At 48.3% G+C, this 19430-nt stretch overlaps 1 protein-coding gene across 3 annotated transcripts in view; it reads right to left on the minus strand.

The window, feature by feature from the left end:
* Nucleotides 1-19140, minus strand: part of DAG1 (dystroglycan 1) — a 48686-nt gene extending 29546 nt beyond the window's left edge. The window contains exon 1 of one of the 3 annotated variants that reach the window (XM_019984312.2): nucleotides 18985-19140. The gene's annotated coding sequence lies outside the window, so the exon portion shown is untranslated. The other 2 variants (XM_019984314.2, XM_019984313.2) reach the window with 2 other exon arrangements.
* Nucleotides 19141-19430: the final 290 nt, after the last annotated feature.

Genomic DNA, 19430 nt, shown 5'->3' on the forward strand with positions numbered 1-19430 from the left:
TCTGCCTCTCATCTCACGACCTCAGTTCTTCCCCGACAAAGCAGCAATGTTCATCAGCAGTCGTGAGGCAAAGTCAGCAGCAGATGGGTTCTGTGAGCACTGAGGGCCTAAGCAACCCCCGACCACTCACCTCACACCCTTGCACTCTGTCAACCAGCACCCCAGGCCCCAAGCTCCATGACTACGTGATTCAGAACACAGCCCACCAGGCCCCTACGTCCTCCTCTGTGAGGCGAAATGGGAGTATCTTAAAACCATTTCCCTCTAGAAACACCACAAATACAAAGTATACCAAAAAAGGACTTTGTTTATTTGTTTTAAAAGTGACTCGGATGATAATGGAATAAAATGTCACACTGGGGCCTGAAATTACTACACTGGGCTATGTTTGCTCAAGATTAAAAATAGTTTCATCCTTCCTTCCCAGGAGCCTTCCCTCCTGGAGGGAAAAAACCCCTGACCAGACCTTCACCAAGTTCAGAGGCCCCAGAGCTAAACACAAGCTCTGGGCAGGCTGAAACCAGAGTTTCCCAGTATCAGATTTCCCACTAACAATCCCCGGGCATGATAGAGAAGACACACAGTAAGCCTCGCAATGACGCCATCAGCCGTCAGGTCCTTTGGACTTACTGCAATAAAAGTAATTCACATGGAGGTTAAACAGATTTCACCAATATCCTACGACGTACGTACGTGAGAGGCTGGGTTTCTTCAGTAGCTTTCCACAAATGACACATTTAAAGTATCTCTAAACACTTAAACTAGGACATCTCTTTTTATTTCATTCTTACAAAGTTCAAATGGAATCACATAGCTCCTAACTAATACTTTTTACACTTTACTAGAACTGGAAGACCTCAGCCCGAGTAGATCCACCTCCTCACCCTCTACTGCTGCTTGTGGCACAGACCTGTCCAAGTATCCTGCGTGTTCTGGTCTGAAGGGTGCTCTCTCCCTCTCAGACATGCATGCTTCTGGCAAGAAACTGGTGGATAAAATCCTAGATGTAGAATTGCTGGGTCAAAGGTTATGTACCTTAGAACTGCTAGAGACTGGCAAAATACCCTTCTATGTACATTCCAACTGAAAGAGATGAGTAACTTTCCCCTTACTTTCACTAAAACTGAGTTACCGTTAAACTCCTTTATTAATAACATGAGATGGAAGAGGAAGGAGGGAGAGACTGGTTGAAAGAGCATGAGATGGCCTGCCCCCCTCATGCTGTTGGATTAATGGGCAGAGTGGGCAGCAGGTGTCATAAATTCAAGCTGGGAGTAATGGTGCTTCATAGTTAGCCAGTGTGAAAACAGGGGAGTGTGAGTGTCCAGATGACTAATGAATCAAAACATGGCACTGTTTTTCTAGTCAGACTTGACTACCTCAGGAAAATTGCTATGGAAAATTTACGAGCTAATTACTCCCAATAATAAGGTATCTGTGGTGCTCTCTGCTCCTATTGTGGGCCAGCCCTGGGCCAGGGTGCCTCTTGGGCCCATCCCAGAACAACTCTGGGCTCAGGGTAGTGGGGACACAAATACTAGTGCTGAGCCCAAGGAGGACAGGAGAGGGACACTAGAGGGCACTTGGGGGCTCCCAAGTCTAATCTTCATACTGTAGCTTCACTTTTCTGAAAAACATTAACCTTTTCTAAATCGTATCACTGAATCTAAGTTTGACGCCTGTTGTCTTTCAACTGAGGGGCAGGGTCTCGGAGGAATGCTGGAGCCCACCTGTCCTGGGGGTCACACCCTCCAGACTCTAGCAGCACTGCGGAAGAACCATCTGTCCCAGACCGGTGCAGCCATCTGGGAGAGGCAGTTGTGTATCTGAGCACCAAAGAAGTACTCACCAGTCCATTCCCACCTTCCTCTTGGATCAGCCTAACTTGTACACATGACAATTAATCCAACAGAAAGTGGTGCCCACCACAGTGACGGACATACCAACGTCCTAAGATGACCCTCCCAGCTCTACACCATGCTGGCTCCCGGTTCAAAAACTGCCGGCAAAAGCAGGTGACACAGGCAACTCGATCAGGATGAAGGGTAGACAGGAACCAGGAGCCACACTCTACCGTGAGGACAGAGAGGAGCAGGAAGCCCTTCAGCAGCTGCTGTGGCTCCATTACCTTTTACAGGAACACATTAAAATACTGAGGGATGAAATGACACGACGTCTGAGATGTGCTCCAAAACAGTGGCGGCTGCAGGGGGACAACAGTCAGGAGTGCAAACGCGCAAGACTGGCCCACTGATGAACGGAAGCTGATGGACGCTGGGGCTGGTGACAGGCCCATGGGATTCACATCACTCTGTCTTTGAGTGCGCTTGAAATTCTCCACAAGACCAAAAACAGGGAGAAGGGAGGAGGGTTCAGGATGGGGAACACATGTATACCTATGGCGGATTCATTTCGATATTTGGCAAAAGTAATACAATATTGTAAAGTTTAAAAATAAAATAAAATTAAAAAAAAAATTTTTTTAAAGACCAAAAACAAAACACAACAAAGGCATATCAAGAAAACTCCCAGCAGTTTAAATGTGAAGTGTACCTAAGTCACTCTTAGGTGTTAGAAGCCATGGAAAAGGATGGCTTTTTATCAGTATTATTCATGATAGCCAAAAGTTGAGACTACCCACATGTCCACCAACAGGAAAAGCAGTAGACTGTGGTATATTCATGTGTGAAATACTAAACAAAAGAGAACAAACTGCTGTACAGACCCACAACGATGTCAGAGACCTAGCATTCAGCAAGAAAAGACAGGCACCTCAAAGTACATACAGTACATACATACTCTATACCATTGACGTACACAAAGGTCAAGAAAAGTGTGAGACTTCACTGGTGGTCCAGTGGTTACGAACTCACCTTACAATGCATGGGATGTGAGTTCGACCCCTGGTGGGGGAACTAAAATTATGCCACAACTAAGACCCAACACAGCCAAACAAATAAAGGTCATGAGGAGAAAACTAGGCTCAAGACCAGAACAGTGGTTACCTCTGCGGAGATGCTGATTGGGTAAAGGCATGAGAGAACCTACTGGAAATATTCTATACCTTAATCTCAGTGGTCTATACATATATAAAACTGTCAAGCTGTACATTTATGATTTATGCATATTGCTACACGTAAATTTTGCCTCGGCTGTTTTTCACAGTGAGCGTTAAAAAAAAAAAATTAAACACTAATAGTCAGCAGGCGATTCAGTGAAACAACATCTATAACAGAATAGATTTTCAAGAATGAGATGACTCTGCTCTGGCCTGGGACCATTTTGGTTGGGGTCTGCTACTTACCTGCCACTTGTTAACACCTGAGGTAAAAGCAAGGACTACCTCTAAGGACCTTCACTCTTAGGAGTGAAGGACACCAGAGCAGCCAACACCAGAAAACATGGCTTTAACTCCTGCTTCACCACCTAAGCAACTAGCCAGATCTGCGGTCTGGACCTCACCAAATTCCAAGGAATTCAATTCTTAAATGTAGTGGTACAGATCTCGAATACAGAAAATTCAGCACTCCCCTCCCCGCCATGCCCGCTGCTGACATCGGCTCCTTCCGGCAGCCCCTGAGCAGTGCCCAGTAGCCTCTCCAGCCCTTCCACCAGCACAGCCCACGCCTCCCTGACTCTGGAATTCCTTACATTCTCCTTCCCAAAGGACAACCCTCAGAAAACTTGGATTCAAGGCAAGAAAACAAAGCCTGCTCGGCCTCCTTAGGCCTAAGCAACCTTGATGCATACAGAGGATGCAAAAATCTGAATGCACCTGGCTTCAAAAGTATTTAAGTGTAAAAATAAATGGAATTTTTAATGTGTGACTTTAATGAAAACACCACAGGCACATGGGAAGTGTCATAGCAGGGGAAGGCCAGATCAATTCTGACCCATCAATCACAAGACACCTCTTCTCAGGGGCAGTTACCATCTGAAGGACAATGAGCTTGCTATATATTGGGTTGGCCAAAAAGCTCATATGGGTTCTTCCATTACAGCATATGGAAAAACCCAAACAAACTCTTCAGCCAACCCCACTCACAGGTAGAGGCCAGCCGTGAGCAGAGCCCTGATCCTCCAGGGCCTCATAGCAACAGCTCACCCGGCAGCAGCGCTCTGAGGTGACCACGTGGTTGGCCCCACACCTGAGCCCCTGGCTCAGGCTGCTCATCAAATTTTGGGGGTAAGCTGGGGTGGGCTTCAGACAAGAAAGCCAGGACTAGTGGACAAGTCCCTGGCCCTGAACCCTGAGGCTATCCTCACACCGAAGCAACACTCACCTTGGCCCTCCACATGCCCCCCTCTCCAGCTGCCAGCCAACAACACTGGCAGCTGACATGCCTCCCCATCCTGTCAGGCGAGTCTCTGCACCCAGGGCTGGAGACCAGCAGGTGAGGCCACGACCACAGCCCACAAAGGGTCCCACTATCCTCCCAACCTCCGTGGCCTGATGGCGCAGATATGGCGAAAGACTATGGAGTCTGGCTGCTCTCTAAGCTCTGACCCCTGGGGCTGTGTGTGCCCTACGTGGAGAAGGCAGAGGCTCTGCCTTGGGGAGAAGGGTCAGTGTGGAGGAAGGAGAGAGGACCTGAGAGGGCCCTCTGTGAACCCACCTTGGTGAATTATGTTGTTTTTTAAAGTCATGACTCTTGTTTTGCATTTATTTATTTATTCACTAACTTTTGGCTGTGCTGGGTCTTCGTCCCTGAGTGCAGGCTTTTCTCTAGTTGCAGAGCATGGGCTTCTCATTTTGGTGACTTCTCTTGTTGCGGCTCAAGGGTTCCAGTGGGGCTCAGTAGTTCTGTGGTGCACGGGCTTAGCTGACCCGTGGCATGTGGCATCTTCCCAGACCAGGGATCGAATTCATGTCCCCTGCACTGGCAGGCGGATTCTTAACCATTGGACCACCAGAGAAGTCCCATCAGCGAATCAGACCAGAGAACACATCCAGCCTTTTCCCCTTGCCACACCTGTCACACCCATGCTGGGGAAACTGGTTTGACAAAGACGGTGGAGCCACTGAGAGGCTGAGCTGGCCTGACCTTTCCTCAGGCCCCACTGTCCTGCCACAGAAGTGGTGCTCTGGATCCCTGCCTATGAGCAAGATATGGAACAAAAGGAAAGCAAAGGCCCAAACCACCTCCACCTTGCCAGAAGGCCCAGAGCTGAGGCAGATCGAGCCTTTAGATCCAGCTGCCCATTCACAGTAAACACAGAGAAGGGCGTGCTGCTCTGCACCCTGGGACACAACTGCTCACTCTGGACTGGGAGAGACCCCACAGGTCTAATGGCCCAGGTTCTCCAGCAGATAACTGCCAGGAAACAGGACAGAGCAGGGAAATATAGATAAAGAAACTTAAAACACACGCCAATTAACAAAACATGCACAAATTAAACTGCAGTGCCTAAGGACAGACATTTGGGAGAATAAAACTATTTAAAAAAAAAAAGTAAGGAAGCAGCTACAAAAGGACAGGATGGGGTCACCTTGGGAAGGAAGGGAAAGAGCAGGCTGTGGCAGGATTGGAGCGTGCCGAGAAGCCTCTGGGGGAACAGATAAAGCTCTTTTCTTGACCTTATAAATTACTAAGCTCTACTTTTTTTGAAGGGGGGTGGCCTTGTTTTCTCCATTTTTGTTTTATTTTTTACACTAGTGAAGTTTTTTCCAAGTCAAAAATATATTAAGTAAATAAATAAGATGAAGTAAACATAAAACTGGGCTTCCCTGGTGGCTCAGCTGGTAAAGAATCCACCTGCAATGTGGGAGACCTGGGTTTGACCCCTGGTTGGGAAGATCCCCTGAAGAAGGGAATGGCTACTTGGACTGTATAGTCCATGGGGCCGCAAAGAGTTGGACACAACTGAGTGACTTTCACTTTCAAACATAAAACCAGTCCTGGAAGAGCTTGAGGGCTTTGCGAAGCAGCATTTGCAGAAAGTGAACAGCACCAGGAAGCCTGGAAAAGAGAGGGTGGCCTCACAGGCAATTGGGAGGGGACCTCCTCTAATTCAGGGGTTTGGCCTTGGGAACCCCACTGGCGGCTCACTCTCTGCTGCTTGTTAAGCTGGCACTGCAGCCATAACTGGTTCCCCCGGGCAGGGTAAAGGTAGTGTAGTTTTTTTAAACTGGGTGCCCCCAAATCCCGACATGTCTAGTCATTAGTCCCTTCACAGCAGATTTTCCTGACTCCCAGGGCCTGAAGGGTTTTTAACTTGCTCCCTTGGCAAAGCACACCAGCACTGCCTTTCAGGACCCCCAACTCGGGGCGAGTCCACCCTCACAGCCTCTGTTTCTGTTCAGCTGGCTCTATCTATGCGGCCAGAAGTCTGTCACCTCAGGATTGGCCAAAGTCACTATACTCGTCTCCCACCGCTACCACTAGCTGACCTGGCCCATGATGGCCTCCAGTCCCCACCCCTCACCATCCCCAGACAGTAACCCCTTGCACCCTTGCTTCCTACCTCCTCCGATGACTTGGGGATTAACAACGCAAACAGAGCAAGGTTCCTCCACACACTGGGAGTGATCCTTTCCCTCCCGACCTCTTGCTAAGGCTCACGTTCCCTAAGTCCTCTCCCATCTCCTCTTGCAGCTTCCCCAATTATCCCCAAAGCACCCTCCCACACACACACATACACACTCTCATGCATATCAGCACCACACCAAAATGGCTCCCCACAGTCAACTCTGCCAACTCCCTGAAACTTCACCTTGAAGGCCCCGCCAGAATCACGACTAAGGTATGGCATCAGGGTCAGGAAAGAGCCCCACAGGTCACAGACACGTCAGTGTGCACCTGAATGTCAGCCTGGCTTTGAAAATAACCTATTACTGCCTGCCAGCTCTGTGAGGTCCTCTCCCCGATCCCTCACATCACACACCTTAAAATATATATACAAAACACAAATGACCTTAACCCAGTCACCCACAATCTCTTGACAGTTTTAATACTTTTGTGCTTCAGACAACCTAAATGAGCAGCCTAGCGAAGGAATGTGGACATCACTATGCACACCGCTGGGCATCCTGCTTTCTCCACCCCAGACCCAAATCTGAAATCAAACTGCCAAGGTCGATGATCCCCCTACAATGATAAGGAGTCTGTAGTGCCTGCAATAGAAATGGACTACTTCCACAGCAGGGTTTCCTTCTCTTGTCCTGAGCATCAACTCCTCACAGTGGCCTCCTCTGTGAGGCCCTTCCCTGACCCAGAGCTACTCTCAGGCTGGGAGAAGCCCTGTGGGCTCTGCTTCCTTTCAGAGGATTTAGTGACCATTTAGAGATTTTCCGCTCCCCTCTGGGGGGTATCAGGTCATTTTCTTATCTGATAACAGCCAACAGCTTTATCCTCAATGCCTCTAAAACAAAGGTCAGAGACCAAATGCCTTCACTATCTGGAAATCACCTGGAGCCTTCTCCAGTAGGAACCCACAGGCAGGCAGCTCCCTCTGGACACAGAATCATAAAGCCTGGTGCTTTCATTGTCCGGAGGCTGGAACCCAATTTTTGTCTTTAGGATAATTATCCTCCACTCAGAAATCAGGCAACAGTGCCTGTACCCTTATCTTCCTTATACTCAGCAGCTCTAAGCTCGGTTTGTCCCTCAGGGAGTCAAGGAAGCCCCAAACACTTCAGGTTTCTAGGAAAGATGCTGACTTTACAGAGTAAGGTTCTGACATTCCAGACTAAATTCACCCTGCTGCTGCTGCTAAGTCGCTTCAGTCGTGTCCGACTCTGTGCGACCCCATAGACAGCAGCCCACCAGGCTCCTCCGTCCCTGGGATTCTCCAGGCAAGAACACTAATTTTAAGACTTAAAATTCCTGTTCTAAAGAGTTCCAGCCCTACAGCTCAGCTGGACTGTATGTTCCAGCTACAGAAACTGCTACTGCCCAACATTCAACCAGGCGCGCCCACTGGCTCCAAGTCTCTTAAAATGCATCTGCTAGCTGAAAAGTCAGTTTTATAAGTCCCCTAGTCAAGAAGTCATATGGTCACATGGGGAAAAAATAAGTATATGTTAAAAAAAAAAAAAAAAGCATACGTGTAGCCCTTTGAAAACCAAGGGCTTTTCAAACCAGGCATGCAGTGCAATTGAATATTCAGAGATAAATATTATACAAAAAAAAAAGGAAACCAAGCACTTCTAGTCAATCAATTCATATGACAACCTTGCCAGGCTGAGCTCCTTCTACCACACTAGTGAGGCTCGAGAAAACAAGCTGGGCCCATCGAAGAATCGCCAAAGGAGCTCCTCACAAACACCACTGTCCAGCTACCAAAATCCTTGATCCTCAAACTATTTTTGTCTTTTATTCATCTTGCTGGGGCCAGTCCCTCCTGGATCAGCCACTCTAAGAGAGACAGCACAGCACGCAAAGCTCCACAGGTCAGCGAGTAGTCAAGCCAGTGCTGCCTTTTGGGAAGCACAGATGGGAGAATCCCATGGACAGAGAAGCCTGGACACAGAAGTCCACAGGGTTGCAAAGAGTTAGACATGACTGAAGTGACTTAGCACGATGTGCTCACAGCCTAAGGCTTTTTAAAAAAAATATATGATACTACTTGGTACACATAAAATATAATTACATATGTAAAATGAAACACAATTTAAAAAAAGCCTGAATCAATCACTTAGCCTAAGAAACATGTCCAGCCTTTATTAAATATTGGGCTTCCCTGGTGGCTCAGATGGTAACCAATCCGCCCGCAATGCAGGAGACCCAGCTTCAATCCCTGGGTTGGGAAGACCCCCCTGGAAAAGGGAAGGGCAACTCACTTTAATACTCTGCCTGGAAAATTTCATAGAGCAGCCTGTCGGGCTACAGTCCAAGGGGTTGCAAACAGTCAAGATGCGACTGAGCAACTAACACTTTTTTTTTAATTATTAAATACTAGACTCTCAAGTTTATACCAGAAAAAGGTACAAGTGTAAGAATAACAGGTACCAATTACGGAGAGGTGTAGGACTCACTACCAGAAAGTTATACTTTCTCTTCAGCAGCCTACCGGGATGAGATTCCTGATTTTCCTGAGGCAGCGGGGACAAGAGAGCTCAGGACCTCTGAGCTCTCTTGGTATATACCTGAGAAGGTATATTCCCTTCTCAGGCTCAGGTTTCTACTGCTGAGGGTACTCAGTGTTTTCACTGTCCAACCTCATCGAACTTGTACCACAGGTCCTTGCCTGTCTTGCTAAAAAGCAAGGGCCTTTAGTGGGTAGACCTCACCTCTTGGGAGGTCACGACCCAAGAGACCATAGCATGATGAGGCACTATCTGAAAGAACAACTCTCCTTTAGAAAACTCAGTATCATTTATAAAAAGAGCTGGCATCTGCAGTATTATCTCAGCACAGCAAGTTTTATTCCTTTATTTGATAAAAACGAGTGCCACTCCCAATCTTAAAACGGAGAAGGAAGCAGATCACTCTGCTCAGGTAGCAGGTTAAAATAGGCTTGAAAATTTTTTTTTTCTGTAATAAAAGAAAAAAAAACGTAGGAGGAAGGCAAACATCCAGGGCAATGCAAGTACCAGCTGCTCCTTTCACAAGACACTTCCCAGAAAACAAAGAAACTGTGCATGTTGAAGCATCATGGGAAGAATGGATTTTTTTTTTTTTTTACTATGAGCAAGAACAATTTCAAATCGAGGCATTCGTGGTATAGTGGGTAGCTTAGCTGCCTTCCAAGAACAACTTCCAGGACCGTTCCAAAGTCAACCTACCTGGGTTTTAGAGGAGCAAATTTCTCAGTGGCCTTCCAGGCAATCAATATAGACCTCATGTAGAAAAGGCCTTCGCCAGCTCCAGGAAGGCCTGACTGGGCCTTCTCCATCTCCCATTCCACTACCAGCTCGCTCAACTACCCTGCTCACAGAACCTGCTAAACAACTGCTGATGACAAACCTGGCTCCTTATCTGATGCCAACACCCTCGAAAGAGAAGCAGCCAGTGACCTCTATCTGTTCACTCTTTAAGTCTTTAAGGTCTCCTTTAAATCATTAAGTATCTCTTACATTTTTTTCCCAAGGACACACTGGCCTGGGGTCAGGAGAACTACCTGATGGGTAAGGCAGTTTGGTATCAAGAGAGAGCTCCCGTATCCAGAACAAATCTGTTTCTTAATAGGCTGAATCTCGGGACTTCCCTGGTGGGCCAGTGGCTTAGACTGCATTCCCAACGCAGGGGGCCTGGGTTCGATCCATACTCAGGGAACTAGATCCCGCACGCCACAACTGAGAGTTCTGCATGTCACAACCAGGACCCAGTGCAGTCAGATAAATTTAAAAACACACACACACATTTTAAGTTGAGTCTCTCTGGCTTCCCCTATCCCATATTCCAGCATTTCACATCTTCAACAAATTCTACAGTTGATTAAGGCCAAAGTAAGTTTTTCCCCAGCTCTACTGAGATACAACTGAAGGCCAGAATAAATTTGAAAAGCAAGAATCTAAGTCCAGTTTCATTCACAAATAGATTAATCCGATGCTTCCCAGTGGATTCAAAACACAACAAAGGCCCGGGGCAACTCCCCAGCCTCGTGTGACCAGCACTCAGTCACCCTTGGGAGCAGCAGGCCTGCCTCTCCAAATATGGCCTGAGATCTGCCGCAAGAGTGAGCTCAGCCCTGGAAAGGGGTCCACAAGAATGCTGACCAAGACATAACAAAATCAGAGCGCAGCCCCGAGGGCAAACAGCACCGGCACCGTGGCTCAGAGCACTCCTGAATGGCAGGGCAGCCTGTGAGGAAATGACGGCTCGTCGGGCTCGTGGCCCCCTCAGCATCCCGTTGCCACAGCAGACTGAAGAGAGGCCACGGCAGGCCGGACACTTAAGTGGAGGGCTGTGCACAGCCCACAGTGGGCCCCATTCTCCCTGGAAGCGCATGGCAGGAGGGGAGAGGGGAGGCCGGGACATTCCTTCACCCCCTCACATGGAGGGAAAGGGCACAGGCAGCCCAGGGCAGCAGAGGCCTGCGGAAGAAGACAGCCTGAGCAGCCATTTTCCCTTCTAGCTGCGCTAGCCAGAAAGGACCCCTCCTGAAAAACCAGAAGGGAGTCCTAAGGTGCCAACTGATTAAGTCATGTGGATGAGGTGGCCTACACAGGTGTCCTCTCTCTGGTCAACAGTGTCCAACCAGAAGGAAAAAAAAAATAAACAAACTCAGGCACCCCTCAGTCCCCGTCAGCCCAGGGCTCGTACTGCAAGAACAATCAATCTTTCCCGCTAAAGATTTCTTCCCAGTGCCCAGGAATCCAGTCACTTTTTAGACTACTTTTAAAACTGGATAAAGCACATACTCAGACTGGCAAATGCAGTGTGTTAAGTCTGACTATTGACCCTCCTGACAAAATACTGTGATCTTTTCCAGGGAAGCAGACACAACAGCTGGGAATAACACAGAGAAGGAAAGGAGACAGGAATTCTGTTATCTGTGACTTTAATGAATTCTGTTTTTAGATCTTTAATAAAGAGTTTCTAGTCTCCTCCTACCAAGTTTCTCTACTCAGGCAATTCAGTCTTCCCAACCTTGCTCAAAAGTCTAAAAATAAAAGACACTTAGTCCAGGATGCTTAACATAACAGGTGGGGCAAAGTTCTCGACACTTCCTCATTTTCCACAAGACCCAGAATGCCCCCCTGTTCAAGGACTACTCATCAGGCTAGTCTCTACTACTCAAAAATCCAGTATGTGAGGCTCCCTGAGGTCAGAGCAGATCCAACGCAAAGACAACCCACCAGCCCAAGCAGAAGCAGGAACAGGATATTTACAGCGACGAGAGATGAATGCTTTATGAAAGCATTTCTTGTATAGTGAGGGCCCAGAAAATGGATGGTGTACCACGTGCTGATTAACAGCCAAATAAAAAGAAAATAGTATTTGCAATTCTATCATTGACTTCATCATTTTCCTTGGCAAAAACCAGCTAAAGAATCAACCCAGCCCTGGAGAACAACTAGGCTAATTAAAAGAGGCATTTCCGAAAACCAAGGCAGAACTGGTTCACTTCGGCCACAGACAGCCTCAGGAGCCTCCTTAAGTAATCCTTTATCAACCCCTGGAATTCCCGGGGGAAATGTTCCCAGTGCAGTGAGAAGTAAAACAGAGACAACTCTAACATTTGCCAAAACAGGCATCTTCCAACTCCACGAATTTGTTTCAATGGGTATACATTAACACCAGCTATTAGAAAGGACTCTGTAAGCAGTGCTTCTTATTTGTGGATTCCCATACTCCATATACAAAAACTCAACATCCACAGAAATGAAGAGCAAACGCCAAAACAGACGAAAATGGGCACTGGCCTCTTTTTCCCTGAGTATGACACATCCTTCCAAGGGCTTCACTCGTCCTTAAGCTTCCCTCAACTGGCACACTCCCCTATACTTAGGGTATCTGAGGGCTGTGACTGCCTCAGGAATGAATCTGTGGCTACACATACCCCCAATGGCAGGGAATATCGAGTCTTGGCCTCCAGGCAGCTCCAAAAATTGCACACACATGCAAGTCACAGAAAAGAGACTAGGGAAAATGTACACAGTGCTTAAAAAATGACATTCAATACAAACCTGCCTCACTTGATGTTATAAATGGGCTCCTTCAAAAGTGTAAGTCACACTGCACTTTTCCCAAAAGTTTTATATTTAATATTGTGGAGGTAAGAAAAAGATTCTTAAAAAAAAAAAAAAAAAAAAAGCTACGTACAAAGATGTCAACTGCAATATTATCTACTATAACTAAAGTAAGATTAACAACCGTGTAAGAACTAAAGACAGGTTAACCATCAGAAATGTTATATTTATAGAACAATGAATACTATAATGCTGGGAAGGCAAAAGCAAGATTAAAAATTAAATTTTAACTCAGTAAAAGTGCTGCCCAAGAGCCATCTCTGGAGGACACCCAGGAATCAGGGGATGCCGGCTGCTTCTAGGGAGGGGAAGCAGTGACCGAGGGGATAGATCGAAGAAAGATTTATTTCCCCTGTGCAAAAATCCTTTAGAATTCTTTGAGATTAACCATGTGTTGTTAGCATTAAAGAAGGAATAAAGTTGGGGAAGACAAGAGATTTTCCCCTTACTTTCGACTTTTTCATCGTCCACGTTTCTTTTTTTAAATACATGTATTATTTAATACAGCGTTTGCCCCACTACAGTGTTTTAAAATTCCATGATCATTTTGCCAAGTACGTGATTATCCCTCCTCTTGCTTTAGCAGCAACCTCCCTTTCCAAGTACCTTTCTTCAAGCTCTAGTGCCAGGCTGCTTTAAAACCCTTATCTTAAGGGGACTTCCCTGGTGGTCCAGTGGTTAAGACTCCTCATTTCCACTGCAGGGGGACTAAGATCCCACATCCCGTGCAGCAAGGACAGAAAAAAAAAAAAAAAGCCTTATCTTCCTGGAGAGCAGAAGCCCTACAGGAAAAGAAGGAACCGATATTGGTGAATGTCCACAACCAAGGCGGCATTACATACACCACAACCACCACCTCCAAAGGAAGTGGGGCGTGCCACTCAATCTGCCCACACCACCAGTCACCCTTTATTGCCAAAGGATGACAAAGAAAATGAAATGTCTTCTGTAGAGTCAATCTAGGATCAAAAAATTATAAACAGTTTCAAAACATACAAAATTAATTTCGATGTCTAAAATTTAGACAGGGGTATTTTCAAAAATAATTAGCTCAAGAAGGTATAACTGAGAAGCAAAACCTAAACACTATTAAATGCATCACAGGATGTGTAGGTTAAAGACACTGTTATAAAAATGATTTTTTATATTCAGCTGATTATTCCCATTAGGATTCTACTTGTAAAATATAAATTAAGTCAACATACTGCAAAAGTTCATTCAGATTTACTTCATTCCAACAGAGAACACAGGACAGTTTCATCAACTTAGACACACTCAGTTCATGATACTGTACCATGGCAGGCCATCCATCCTTCCACCCTGGACCCAGAGCAAAGCTAAGAAAATGCTTAGCTCTCTCAAACCCAAGGAATGGGAAAATAGGAAACCCTATTCACTAGGGCTAAATTAAGCCCTCTGGCTGGTGTAATTTTGTAAACTACTCTAAAATCCTATTTATAGAAATTGCTATCTGAGCAGTATCACTGACTAATGATCAGAGTGAAGAGTGGCGGTCAAAAGGCAAAGCAGGTTATGCAACTCAAAGGAAGACTACTTTAAATTAGTGCCCAAAAACATGGGCACACACAGACCTACTGGGAAATGACCAGATTAATTAGCTGCATATTGAAAACCACCAACATCTTATTCCAGGACTGGAGCGTCAACCCAGGAACAGCAGAGAAAGATGGGGGCTTAAGCAACAAAACCGTAACACTGGAAAAGCACAGAAACACTCCTGAACGTGGAGGAGGGAGAAATCCTTGACCAATACACAGAGCACCTAGAAGCCCACACTACCTGTATTCTCACTCAGAGTTCCCTTATGGTTCAATACTCTAGTCCCCCTCTGGGTCCCCTTCCATGTTCACACCCGCATTTCTTACTTCTCTGATACTCTGGAAGCCTCCAGCCTCCAAGCCGTTACCCTCTTGCAGTCGCTCAAATCTAAACAAGGTACCCCGGAACCTGGAATATTGAGTCAAACTTCTCATTGCTGACTTCCTACATTGGTTAGGAAAAAAACTCTTAAGACGGGACTTCCCTAGTGGTCCAGTGGCTAAGATTCCACTCTCCCAACGCAGGGGGGCCGGGTTCAATCCCTGGTTGGGGAATAGATCTCACATGCGCCAACTAAGACCTGGCACACCAAGTAAAAATAATAAATAAACAAAATCTTAAAAAAAAAAACAACTCGGAAGACCTCACTCTTATTCTTGCCCACCCGCAAAATCAGTCTATCACCACTTGCCATTCAGCTCGACTAGTTATGTGCCTCTTATCAACAAGGCTACAATCAAAAAAAAAAACCAACTTAAAAAGGAAGCATGGGGTAAAGGGGCTCTGACGTCACACCATCATGGGACACCTTTAGTTTGCCTTGCACAGGTCAAATGTGCAAGTCACTGGCAATTCTTTACCTGAAATCCAGTCTAAAGCTACATTACACCCACCATGATTCTGAGTATCTGAAAGTATAGATGCTTCCCTCTACCTACCAAGTGGGTCAACAAGTTGTGCTCTCTCGTTAAGTTTACCTCTTTTTTGCCCTGTTGCTTGCCTGCCACAGAAACTCAAGCCTTCCCCACTTCAGGCAATCTAGAGGCCCTTCTTTTTTTTTTTTGGCCATGCCACACACCTTGTGGGATCTTAGTTCCCGGACCAAGGATCGAACCCAGTCCTCCGCAGTGACCCACAGGGTCCTAATCACTGGACCACCAGGGAATTCCCTAGGGGCCCTTCTTTATTCGGAGTTTCTCAAGTCCTTATCAGTGCTTGGCTAATGCAGCCTCATATCCTCATCTTTTCACTGTCAACCTCCTGCCTCAGTCTGTGGTAGATCCCTCCTGGTACCAGCAGCATTCAGGTCCCTAACATCTGCTGAACTGGCTCATCTTGAACCTTCTTCATCTCCACTGCCCTGCTGACCACTGTTCTAGTTCAGAGCCACTATCTCCCCAGTGGACCACAGCAGTAATTAACCAACCTGTCTCTAATCCAGCCCAACCTCAACATTCACAATGGGGGCTCACTTCTGAAAACCCAGAGCTGATCCCATCACAGTGTGTTTTGAGATCGCCAAGGTTTCCTGTTCTTCCATAACATCAAACTTCTCCATGTGGCCTTCTGACTCCAACTCAACCTTCCAGAACATACAGAAAAACAGCCCAGCCTTCTCCCCGCCCCAGCCCCTTTCCTCTGTTCACTTCTTTTTCTTCCACGCAATTGTGACCTTCTTGCCACCACTCCTTCACCAATCAAACCACTAACCCTTCTTGAAGGTCTAGCTCAAATCTAGTTCTCCCCTAAGGTCTGCCCTCTCCAGCCTAGGACCCAAGTTCATTGGCTTACTTTAGTACAGTGCCCAGAGCCACCAGTGCAGGGCTCAAGAAGGCTCTGATAAACCCTAGATTTCTGAAAATAGCCCCTCAAAGCATGTTCCTGGAGCTCCATGTGGGATCACTGATCCCTTTCTCATATCATCCCAGCATTCTGCCCACCACCAAACACCTGGGCTTGGTCTTTGCCAGAGAAGGACCCAACTGAGACCATTATTAGTTTGATACAACACAAACACAGATGGGTATAGCCAAACGTCCAACCAGGGTTCAAATCCTAAATCCGCCACATGACAGCTGTGTGACCTTGGGAACATTCCTTCATCTGTGACTCAGTTTGCTAAGCCACTGGAAAGGACTCTCAGAAGCATTCACAATAGTGCACGTAGAGCAGAAACTCCGAAGGCCCTAGACTGTGCTGGTGTAGATCCATCGCATCACTGATCTAGAGCTCAGGAAAGGCTGGAATGACTGTGAGGTTAAAGGACTGAACACGCGCTCATCTGCCTCAACAAGGATGAACACGTATCTATTTACTTCAGGGGTTAATATACCAGCCCTGCCCAAGAAAAACTGCGATGCTCCCAGTTCAAGTGAGAAATAAGGTTAAGATTAACAACAAAAAAAAATGCTATGCTTCTCCTTTCGTAAACAACAACCCCAGTCTAAGTGGCCCAAGGGTCCCTCCAAATTCCACCATATTCAATGTTCAAGAGACACTAGCAAATTTACAAAAGAGGTGATTTAAAGCCTTGGTCATGTTAAATATTCTGGCCCACACATTCCTGAATAGAGCCTCCTCCCCCATCACAGCTTGGAATTCCCTTTGCTCAAACTTTTCAGCCAGCCTCCTAGGCTGGCTCCTTCACCCTCATCTGTCCTCTAAGGGTTTAACTCAGAGCCCTAGGTCCTTTTCCCATCCTCTCCTGCACCACCTATGTGGCCACCAACAAGACCTTTCTAAACATAGGTCTGGACCACACCACTCCACCGAGGAAAACCCTTCCCAGACTCTGGCACCTTGAATTTGAAGTCTGAATTCCTTGGCACAAAAAAAAGGCCAGGGGCCCCCACCTCTCAAGCTGGAGGACTCACAGGTGCTATTTTAGGCACTCATGTACATGTGGTTCCCTGAGTCGGGACCTTGCTGTCCCCCAGCTAATTTCTGCTGGCCCTGCAAGCCTTGGCTCAGGAATTCCCTCTCTCCTCAGGCTCCCAAGAACCATCTGAGCACACTGAGTGGGCAGACACTATCAATCACAGGTCCTCCATCCCCCACTGCCCACCATACTGACTTCCATAAGGGCAGAACCAGGCTCTTTCTTAGGGCTGGATAAAAAAAAATTGTTAGGGCTTTTCTGGAAAAGTATATGGACAAATCTCAATGAACTTTTTGGCCAACCCAATACATGGGTCCCCTGGACCTACCACAGAATCTGGTAAGTAGTGAAGTCAAGTATTTGTTAAATAAATGAATGTACTTTGCCAAATCACTTTTTCAGAACAGTGAAGGCTGGCTCTCTGCCTCTTTCAACAGAGGTACACAGCAACACAAGCTTTCATGTTCCAATCAGATGTCTGTTGCTCAAATTGCATTGCTTGCGTCTCCTTTCACACAGTATCCTGCAAGCCTTCAAGAGGTTCATCGAACTCCCTCCCGAAATCTCACTGCTCCAAGAAATGGCTCCTCAATCTCCTTTAAGCACGCAGGCCAGGAGCTCTGATTACTTGGCTCCAAGGCCAGCAAAGTTCAATTCAACTTCTCCATATTCAAACTATGCCTCCCATGTTGAATTCTTTTTTAAGAAAAAAGCACATCCCCAAATTACCTCTCTCAAGAGCTAAGCATAGAACAACCTGATAAAGTTACAACAACCCATCTACACCAAACTCCCAAACACCTGGTAGCACATTCAACTCTTCCTCTGAACTGATGTCCTGTAAACACCACCTCCCTGCACAGAAGTCTGGCTTCCAAGCCAGGAATCACGTCTACTCGCTTATTTAGGGAAGCAGCAGGCCGGGCTCTTAAGTTAGAACTCTAGGCTATAACCGTGCTGTCCCAGGCCGTGTAGCTCTCACCAAGGCCAAACTTTACGGTCACCATAAAAACTCATTCTGAAGTTCACAGGTCTTAGAGCTTCTCAAGTCATAGAGATTAAAATATGCATTTTACATCAGCAGCTGAGATGGTGTGAAATTAACTTGAAATTTACAGCAGAAGCCTTCTAAACCCAGAAAGCCATTTCTCCGAAGACATTTTTCCAAATATTCCTGCAGGTGAAGATCGTTTTCCAAAGACTAAGTGAAAAGGTGAAAAGGTAGCAGCAGGCTTCCAAAGAAGCCCAAGTATGTCTGTGTGTGAAGGGGTGACCCCAAGCCTCTGAGCTCAGGCTCCGGCGGCTGCGGCGCCCTTCCCCGCCTCCTGAGGGGGCTCAACGCCCCAACCTCGGGATCTGGCCAAGCTGGGAGGCGCGACCCTCGGTGGAAGCCCGGGAGGCAGTCCGCAGGCCGGCCGCACACGCCCGCGGCCGACGCGCAGGCCCCGCGTTCCCGGGAGCGCGGGCCGGGCCGAGGCCTGGCCCATCGCCGCGGCGCGCAGCCCGGGCCCGGACTCTGGACGCCCCCAGCCTGTGCCTGAGGGGCCGAGAGCAAGGGGCGGCTCTACCCGGGCCCCGCCGCCGCCTCACCCGCAAGGACGTCCGCGACCGTGTCCCCGCCCCGGGCCAAATAGCGAGCAGCAGCAGGTGTTCCTCGGGAGGCTCCGCCGGCGACGGAGATGGGGGGCCTGGGCTGGCAGGCTCGGCGGCAGTGCACGGGCGGCGCACTCACCGAGCGCCGCCGGGCGGGCCGCGGCAGGTGCTCGCTCTTTCCGGCCGCGACACGCTGCCGCCGCCACTGCTCCCCGGGGACTCGGCACGAAGCTCCCGCCTCCGCCGCCGCCGCCGCCGCCGCCGCCGAGCCCCAGGAGCGCGAGCGCCGCACCGCAGCCTCCGCGCGAGCACGTACCGGGCGGCGAGAGGGCGCGGAGCGCAAGGGCGGGGCGCGCGACCGAAGCCTAGCAACCCCCTGACACGCGAGTGCCGCAGCCAATCCCGCGGCCAGCTCCGCGCGGCGCCGACCGGCAGTCCCCGCGACGCCCGCTTCTGCCTGCGTCGGCCGCCCCGCAGCGCGTCGCACCCGCGCACAGGCCCCGCCCCCGTCCGCGCCGCTCCGCTCATTGGCCCGCCACGCCCCCGCTCGAAAGGACACGCCTCCATCCTGGAAATCCCGCCCGCGGCCCGCCGGGTCGGTCCCTGGGACACGCCTCGGCCCGTCCGGGTTGCCCGGAGAGCTCAGGACTAGCGGTGGGGGAGGGGCTCCCCACCCTACCTCAGGCATTTGGGCGTCTGACAGACATCCAGCCTACCCGGGTGGTCAGGCTGGATAACTTGGCCCGGCCGCAACTGGCCACC

This window comes from Bos indicus, chromosome 22 (assembly GCF_029378745.1).
Source record: "Bos indicus isolate NIAB-ARS_2022 breed Sahiwal x Tharparkar chromosome 22, NIAB-ARS_B.indTharparkar_mat_pri_1.0, whole genome shotgun sequence".
Taxonomy (NCBI): Eukaryota; Metazoa; Chordata; class Mammalia; order Artiodactyla; family Bovidae; genus Bos; species Bos indicus.